The sequence below is a fragment of the Chiloscyllium plagiosum genome, unplaced genomic scaffold (genome assembly GCF_037043375.1).
Source record: "Chiloscyllium plagiosum isolate Xiang-an unplaced genomic scaffold, Cpla_swu_hap1 HiC_scaffold_40, whole genome shotgun sequence".
Lineage (NCBI taxonomy): Eukaryota > Metazoa > Chordata > Chondrichthyes > Orectolobiformes > Hemiscylliidae > Chiloscyllium > Chiloscyllium plagiosum.
The window spans coordinates 58,244,206-58,254,217 of NW_028270178.1; positions in this window are offsets into that span (position 1 = coordinate 58,244,206).

The window sequence follows — 10,012 nt, forward strand, 5'->3', positions numbered from 1 at the left end:
ATGTTACAGAGACAGGAAATCAGGCTGGAGTAGTTACCGACACAGGAAAGCAAGGCTGGAATTGTTACAGAGCGAGGAGAGCAAGGCTGGAGATGTCACAAAGATAGGAAATCAGGCTGGAGAAGTTACCGACACAGGAAAGCAAGGCTGGAATTGTTACAGAGAGAAGAAAGCAAGACTGGAGATGTTACAGAGTGGAGAAAGCAAGGCTGGAGATGTCGCAGAGAGAGGAATGCAAGGCTGGAGATGTTACAGATACAGGAAATCAGGCTGGAGTAGTTACCGACACAGGAAAGCAAGGCTGGAAATGTTACAGAGAGAGGAAAGCAAGGCTGGAGATGTTACAGAGGTAGGAAATCAGGCTGGAGAAGTAACCGACACAGGAGAGCAAGGCTGGAAATGTTACAGAGACAGGAACGCAAGGGTGGAGGTGTTACAGATATAGGAATGCAAGACTGGAAATGTTACAGAGATAGTAAAGCAAGGCTGGAGATGTCAAAAAGAGACGAAAGCAAAGCCAGAGACGTTACAGTGAGAGGAAAGCAAGGCTGGAGATGTTACATGCAGGAAAGCATGGCTGGAGATGTTATAAAGACAAGAATGCAAGGCTGGAGATGTTACAGAGATAGGAAATCAGGTTGGAGAAGTTACCGACACAGGAAAGCAAGGCTGGAAATTTTACAGAGAGAGGAAAGCAAGGCTGGAGATGTTACAGAGAGACGAAAGCAAAGCCAGAGATGATACAGTGGTAGGAAAGCAAGGCTGGAGATGGTAAAGAGAGAGGAAAGCAAGTCTGGAGATATTACAGAGACAGGAAAGCAAGGCTGGAGATGTTACAGAGAGAAGAAAGCAAGGCTGGAGATGTTACAGAGACAGGATATCAAGGCTGGAGATGTTACAGAGTGAGGACTGCAAGGCTGTACATGTTACGGAGATAGGAAATCAGGCTGGAGTAGTTACCAACACAGGAAAGCAAGGCTGGAATTGTTACAGAGAGAGGAGAGCAAGGCTGGAGATGTTACAGAGAGAAGAAAGAAAGGCTGGAGATGTTACAGAGACAGGAAAGCAAGGCTGTGGATGTTACAGAGTGAGGAATGCAAGACTGGAGATGTTACAGAGATAGGAAATCAGGCTGGAGAAGTTACCGGCACAGGAAAGCAAGGCTGGAAATGTTGCAGAGAGAAGAAAGCAAGACTGGAGATGTTACAGAGTGAAGAAAGCAAGGCTGGAGATGTCACAGAGAGAGGAAAGCAAGGCTGGAGATGTTACAGAGATAGGAAATCAGGCTGGAGTAGTTACCGACACAGGAGAGCAAGGCTGGAAATGTTACAGAGATAGTAAAGCAAGGCTGGAGATGTCAAAAAGAGACGAAAGCAAAGCCAGAGACGTTACAGTGAGAGGAAAGCAAGGCTGGAGATGTTACAGAGAGAAGAAAGCAAGGATGGAGATGTTACATACAGGAAAGCATGGCTGGAGATGTTATAGAGACAAGAATGCAAGGCTGGAGATGTTACAGAGATAGGAAATCAGGCTGGAGAAGTTACCGACACCGGAAAGCAAGGCAGGAAATGTTACAGAGAGAGGAAAGCAAGGCTGGAGATGTAACAGAGATAGAAAATCAGGCTGGAGTAGTTTCCGACACAGGAGAGCAAGTCTGGAAATGTTACAGAGACAGGAACGCAAGGCTGGAGATGTTACAGAGATAGGAAATCAGGCTGGAGAAGTTACCGACACAGGAAAGCAAGGCTGGAAATTTTACAGAGAGAGGAAAGCAAGGCTGGAGATGTTACAGAGAGACGTAAGCAAAGCCAGAGATGTTACAGTGGTAGGAAAGCAAGGCTGGAGATGGTATAGAGAGCGGAAAGCAAGTCTGGAGATGTTACAGAGAGAGGAATGCAAGGCTGGAGATGTTACAGAGATAGGAATTCAGGCTGGAGCAGTTACCGACATAGGAAAGCAAGGCTGGAGATGTTACAGAGAGAAGAAAAAAAGGCTGGACATGTTACAGAGAGAGGAATGCAAGGCTGGAGATGTTAGAGTTAGGAAATCAGGCTGGAGAAGAGACCGACATAGGAAAGCAAGGCTGGAAATGTTATAGAGACAAGAATGCAAGGCTGGAGATGTTACAGAGATAGGAAATCAGGCTGGAGAAGTTACCGACACCGGAAAGCAAGGCTGGAAATGTTACAGAGCGAGGGAAGCAAGGCCGGAGATGTTACAAAGATAGGAAATCAGGCTGGAGAAGTTAACGACACAGGAAAGCAAGGTTGGAAATGTTACAGACAGAGGAAAGCAAGGCGGGAGATGTTACAGTGAATGGAAAGCAAGGCTGGGGATGTTACAGAGTGAAGAAAGCAAGGCTGGAGTTGTTACAGAGCCAGGAAAGCAAGGCTGGAGATGTTACAGAGACAGGAAATCAGGCTGGAGTAGTTACCGAAACAGGAAAGCAAGGCTGGAATTGTTACAGAGAGAGGAGAGCAAGGCTAGAGATGTCACAAAGATAGGAAATCAGGCTGGAGAAGTTACCGACACAGGAAAGCAAGGCTGGAATTGTTACAGAGAGAAGAAAGCAAGACTGGAGATGTTACAGAGTGGAGAAAGCAAGGCTGGAGATGTCGCAGAGAGAGGAATGCAAGGCTGGAGATGTTACAGATACAGGAAATCAGGCTGGAGTAGTTACCGACACAGGAAAGCAAGGCTGGAAATGTTACAGAGAGAGGAAAGCAAGGCTGGAGATGTTACAGAGATAGGAAATCAGGCTGGAGAAGTAACCGACACAGGAGAGCAAGGCTGGAAATGTTACAGAGACAGGAACGCAAGGGTGGAGGTGTTACAGATATAGGAATGCAAGACTGGAAATGTTACAGAGATAGTAAAGCAAGGCTGGAGATGTCAAAAAGAGACGAAAGCAAAGCCAGAGACGTTACAGTGAGAGGAAAGCAAGGCTGGAGATGTTACATGCAGGAAAGCATGGCTGGAGATGTTATAAAGACAAGAATGCAAGGCTGGAGATGGTACAGAGATAGGAAATCAGGTTGGAGAAGTTACCGACACAGGAAAGCAAGGCTGGAAATTTTACAGAGAGAGGAAAGCAAGGCTGGAGATGTTACAGAGAGACGAAAGCAAAGCCAGAGATGATACAGTGGTAGGAAAGCAAGGTTGGAGATGGTAAAGAGAGAGGAAAGCAAGTCTGGAGATATTACAGAGACAGGAAAGCAAGGCTGGAGATGTTACAGAGAGAAGAAAGCAAGGCTGGAGATGTTACAGAGACAGGATATCAAGGCTGGAGATGTTACAGAGTGAGGACTGCAAGGCTGGACATGTTACGGAGATAGGAAATCAGGCTGGAGTAGTTACCAACACAGGAAAGCAAGGCTGGAATTGTTACAGAGAGAGGAGAGCAAGGCTGGAGATGTTACAGAGAGAAGAAAGAAAGGCTGGAGATGTTACAGAGACAGGAAAGCAAGGCTGGGGATGTTACAGAGTGAGGAATGCAAGGCTGGAGATGTTACAGAGATAGGAAATCAGGCTGGAGAAGTTACCGACACAGGAAAGCAAGGCTGGAAATGTTACAGAGAGAAGAAAGCAAGACTGGCCATGTTACAGAGTGAAGAAAGCAAGGCTGGAGATGTCACAGAGAGAGGAATGCAAGTCTGGAGATGTTACAGATACAGGAAATCAGGCTGGAGTAGTTACCGACACCGGAAAGCAAGGCTGGAAATGTTACAGAGAGAGGAAAGCAAGGCTGGAGATGTTACAGAGATAGGAAATCAGGCTGGAGTAGTTACCGACACAGGAGAGCAAGGCTGGAAATGTTACAGAGATAGTAAAGCAAGGCTGGAGTTGTCAAAAAGAGACGAAAGCAAAGCCAGAGACGTTACAGTGAGAGGAAAGCAAGGCTGGAGATGTTACAGAGAGAAGAAAGCAAGGATGGAGATGTTACATACAGGAAAGCATGGCTGGAGATGTTATAGAGACAAGAATGCAAGGCTGGAGATGTTACAGAGATAGGAAATCAGGCTGGAGAAGTTACCGACACCGGAAAGCAAGGCTGTAAATGTTACAGAGAGAGGAAAGCAAGGCTGGAGATGTTACAGAGATAGGAAATCAGGCTGGAGTAGTTTCCGACACAGGAGAGCAAGGCTGGAAATGTTACAGAGACAGGAACGCAAGGCTGGAGATGTTACAGAGATAGGAAATCAGGCTGGAGAAGTTACCGACACAGGAAAGCAAGGCTGGAAATTTTACAGAGAGAGGAAAGCAAGGCTGGAGATGTTACAGAGAGACGTAAGCAAAGCCAGAGATGTTACAGTGGTAGGAAGGCAAGGCTGGAGATGGTATAGAGAGAGGAAAGCAAGTCTGGAGATATTACAGAGACAGGAAAGCAAGGCTGGAGATGTTACAGAGAGAGGAAAGCAAGGCTGGAAATGTTACAGAGAGAGGAAAGCAAGGCTGGAGATGTTACAGAGATAGGAAAGCAAGGCTGGAGATGTTACAGAGAGAAGAAAGCAAGGCTGGAGATGTTACAGAAACAGGAAAGCAAGGCTGGAGATGTCACAGAGAGAGGAAAGCAAGGCTGGAAATGTTACAGAGAGAGGAAAACAAGGCTGGAGATGTTACAGAGACAGCAACTCAAGGGGGTGAGTTGTTACAAATATAGGAATGCAAGACTGGAGATGTTACAGACATAGGAAAGCAAGGCTGGAGTTGCCACAGAGATAGTAAAGCAAGGCTGGAGTTGTCGCAGAGATGGAAAAGCAAGGCTGGAGATGTCAAAAAGAGACTAAAGCAAAGGCAGAGATGTTACAGTGATAGGAAAGCAAGGCTGGAGATGTTACAGAGAGAAGGAAGCAAGGCTGGAGATGTTACAGACAGGAAAGCAAGGCTGGAGATGTTGCAGAGAGACGAAAGCAAGGCTGGAGATGTTACAGACAGGAAAGCAAGGCTGGAGATGTTGCAGAGAGACGAAAGCAAGGCTGGAGATGTTACAGAGAGGAAAGCAAGGATGGAGATGTTACAGAGAGAGGAAAGCAAGGCTGGAGATGTTACAGAGATAGGAAATCAGGTTGGACAAGTTACCGACACAGGAAAGCAAGGCTGGAGATGTTGCAGAGAGAGGAAAGCAAGGCTGGAGATTTTACAGAGACAGGAAAGCAAGGCTGGTGATGTCACAGAGAGAGGAATGCAAGGCTGGAGATGTTACAGAGATAGGAAATCAGGCTGGAGTAGTTACCGACACAGGAAAGCAAGGCTGAAAATGTTACAGAGAGAGGAAAGCAATGCTGGAAATGTTACCGTAATAGGAAAGCAAAGCTGGAGATGTCACAGAGAGAGGTATGCACGGCTGGAGATGTTACAGAGATAGGAAATCAGGCTGGAGAAGTTACCGACACAGGAAAGCAAGGCTGGAAATTTTACAGAGAGAGGAAAGCTAGGCTGGAGATGTTGCAGAGAGAAGAAAGCAAGGCTGGAGATGTTACAGAGACAGGAAAGCAAGGCTGGAGATGTCACAGAGAGAGGAATGCAAGGCTGGAAACGTTAAAGAGATAGGAAATCAGGCTGGAGTCGTTACCGAGACAGTAAAGCAATGATGCAAATGTTACAGAGTTAGGAAAGCAAGGGTGGAGATGTGACAGAGATAGGAAAGCAAGACTGGAGATGTTACAGAGAGAGGAAAACAAGCCTAGAGATGTTACAGAGAATGGAAAGCAAGGTTGGCGATGTTACACAGAGAGGAAAGCAAGGCTGGAGATGTTACAGAGAGAGAGGAAAGCAAGGCTAGAAATGTTACCGTGATAGGAAAGCAAGACTGGAGATGTTACAGAGGCAGAAATGCAAGGCTGGAGATGTTACAGAGATAGGAAATCAGGCTGGAGAAGTTATCGAGAGAGGGAAGCAAGGGTGGAAGTGTTACAGAGAGAGGAGAGCAATGCTGGAAATGTTACAGAGATAGGAAAGCAAGGCTGGAGATGTTAGAGAGTCAGGAATGCAAGTCTGGAGATGTTACAGAGTTAGCAAAGCAAGGGTGGAGACGTTACAGAGAGAGGAAATCTTTACAGCAATAGATGAGGCTGGAGTATGAGATAAAATTTGCCGAGATACGGAGGGTTACTGAGATACAGATGGATGTAGCGGCTCGAGAAGATGACGAGGAAAGAAATTGAGATGCACGTAGACAGTTTAAAAACTGAATTATGCAATGTCTCAATAGAGAAAATATTGTAGAAATCCTTGGAATAGACAAGGCACTTGGAGGAACTGAAGGAGTTAGACCTTGGATTGTCCAATCACAAGAGTAATAGAGTGAGTGGCATACAGCACAGGAGAGGCACTTCGGTCGACAGTAACAAAACTAAAAAGCCCTGCAGATCCTGGAAACCCTCCAGGGGTCAGATCAAACACTGAAACGGAAACCTCCTGCTGACTCCCCTCCCTCAGCCTCACGGTGTCTGATCAAACACTGACGCAGAAACCTCATGCAGACTCCCCTCCCTCAGTCTCACGGTGTCAGATCAAACACTGACACGGAAACTTCCTGCTGACTCCCGTCCCTCAGCCTCACGGTGTCAGATCAAACACTGACATGAAACCTCCTGCTGACTCCCCTCCCTCAGCCTCACGGTGTTAGATCAAGCACTGACACAGAAACCTCCTGCTGATTCACCTCCCTCAGCCTCACGGTGTCAGATCAAACACTGACACAGAAACCTCCTGCTGACTCCCCTCCCCCAGCCTCACGATATCAGATCAAACACTGACACGGAAATCTCCTGCTGACTCCCTTCCTCAGATGATGGATCAGTGCCCCTCTACATTGAACAAAACTTGGAGGACGCACTGAGAGTGTGACAGAGCTGGAGAATGTATACTGGGTGGGCCATTTGAAACCCCACCATGAGCGGATCAGCAGCAGCACTGCTGATCGAGATGGACGGGTCCAAAAGGACATAGCTGCGAGACTGAGTCTGCACTGGGGCAGGGGGGATCGAATGAGAGGGAGAAACACACTTGACCTCATCTTCACCAATCTACTGCTGCAGACACATTGATGATGACCATATTGGGAACAGTGACTACCACACACAGTGTTCCTGGAGACAAAGTCCCACATTTATGTGTGTGCGTGTATAAACACACACATATATGCACACGCATGAGAGATTCCATCCCCATGCTAAACGGGGCAGATTGCGAAGAGGTCTAGAACTCAGCACTGACCTGTGTGAGGTTATTCGAGTCAATACCAACAGCAGCAGAATTGTACTCCAGTACAATTTCCACTGTCACTACCTGGCATATGCTCCACTTTACCCTGCCCATCAGGCCAGGGGATAAACCCTAGTTCAATGGAGAATACAGGAGGGCCTGCCAAGAGCAGCACCAGCTGCACCTCACAATGAGGTGACGTTACCCTGCAGGACCACTTACTCACCAAATAGCATAAACAGCCAGTGACAGACAGATCTAACCAACAAATCAGACCTAATCTCTGCAATCCTGTCACATGCAATCAGGGTGAATTGTGTGGTCAATCAAACAACTCACTGGAGGAGAAGAATCGACAAATATCACCTTCATCAGTGATGGAAGGGACCAGCACAACAATAGAAAAGATAAGGCCGAAACATTCACAACAATGTTCAGACAGAAGTGTCGATCAGATGATCTATTTTAGTCTCTTCCAGATGGTCGTCGTCAGCTAATGCAATTCATTTTTGCTTGGTATCTCCAAGTAGCTCGAGGGATGGGATAATGCAAAAGCTGTGGGCCCTGAGAACATTCCATTCAAGCTATTCCTGCAGGGATTTTGCACTGGGACCTACCTGACAATGGTGGAAACTATCCGGGTGTGTCCTATACGCATACAGACAAAACACCAGACAATCAATGACTGCCCCATTGTTTTAATCCCTGTCATTAATAAAGGGTTGGAAGATGTCACCTACAGTGGGATCAAACAGCCTTGCCTCAGCACCAACCTGCTCACTGAAGCTCAGTTTAGGTTCTGCCAGGGCCACTCATCCCTTGGGCTCATTGAAGCCTTGGTTTAACGATGTACAACAAGAAAATACACAGGTGAGGCGACAGTGACTGCATTTTTAACATTATCATAACTGCACTTGACCAAGTGTTGTATCTAGGATTAACGGCAAAACTGGAGCAAATAAGAATCGTCTGCACTGGCTCAGGTTATACTTGGCACAAACGACGATGGTTGGAGTTGGTAGAGAGCAGCCATCTCAGCTCCAGGACAGCTCTGCAGCAGTTCTCCATGGGCGGGGTTTCTGGGTAAACCTGTAAATCAGAAGTGGGAAGGTAAGGCACTATACCGCTATAGGATGATAGGGCTGCTCTCTCGTTAGACAGAGACGACTGGTGGTAGTTTAACTGATGCCTCAAGTAAGGGAGAGGTTGAGTAGGACAGTCCTTTAGTCACCCCAGGAATTGAACCCACATTGTTGGCATTAATATGTATCCGTCCAACTGTTTGAGCTAACCGAGTCCTCACTGAGCTCCTTGTGGTAGATACTGTAATATTATCCCATTCAGATATGTTGTTAAACACCTCTGGAGCAGGTGGAACTAGAAGCAAACTTCCTAAATCAGAGAGAGGGACAGTATCAGTGAGCTATAAGAGTGATCTCTGCCCTAGACCCAATCATAAATGACCATCCCGACAGTGTAAATTCACAAGTGGGGATATTTGCCATTGATGTTTGCCAATGTTTAATGCCATTCGCGATTTACTCAGATACTGAAGCAGCCCTTGTCTAAATGCAACAACACCTGGAAATATGCAGGCGTGTGCTTAAAAGTGACAATTACCATTTCCATTACACATGTGCCAGACAACGATTACCTCTAACAATAGAAAATTGAACCGTATGCTCTAACGTTCAATGCCACCACCATCACTGAACACCTAACTAGCAATATCCTGGGGATTACCGTTAACCAGAACTGGACTGACCATATGATTCCATTACCCATTCCTGTGAAGGGCTTATGCTAAAACATCGACTCTCCTGGGCCTCAGATGTGGCCTGACCTGTTATGCTTTACCAGCGCCACACTTTGACGTATGTAAATTAATTGGCCACAAGAATATGTCAGGGGCTAAGAATCCTGCAGAAATAACTCACTTCATGATCTCCGAAAGCCTGTACCCCATTGATAAGACACATGTTGATAATGTGTGTGATGAAATACCCCCATTTCCTTGGGTGAGTGCAGCTTCACACCTCATCCACTGACAGTCAGTAGTAGCAATTCCTGCCATCTACACGATGCTCTGCAGAAAATTACCAAGACTCCTTACAACGTACCTCTGATCCCCCGACAATCAAGAAGGACAAGGGAAGCAGATACATAGGACCCCCACCATGTTTGCGTTCTGTTCCAAGCCATCCACCATTCTTATTGGGAAGTATATTGCTGTTCCTTCAGTGTCACTGTTTCAAGGTCCCTCCCGAATGGTAATGGAAGTCTAACTACAACACGTGGACTGCAGTGGTTCAGTGCGGCAGCTCACCACCACCTTCTCAAGGGCAACAAGAGACGGACAATAAATACTGGCCTAATCATTTTCTATGAATAAATTTAAATGAAAAATATTGTCCAAACATGCCTAATGCTGGACACTATGCTTTGGGTTTTGTGAATTCAGGCTGGTTGGGTTCAGTCCGTAACTTGCTTGTTGTGAACAGCTGAAGGGTTAATCTGTCAGTCTCTCAAAAGCATGGCCTACCTACTGAGCATCACACAGACATTGACATTCACACCCAACATCACTGAGCTCTGAGATAGACATAAGCAATTCAAAATGTATTCATATCTGACTGACATGTTTAAACACACAGTGAAATTGTTACCACACAAATGAATACCGAGTGAATATTACCAGAGAGAAAGTGAGCACTGCAGATGCTGAAGATCAGAGTAAAAAAATGTGGTTTTGAAAAAGCACAGTCGTTCAGGCAGCATCTGAGGAGCAGGAGAATCGACTATTAGT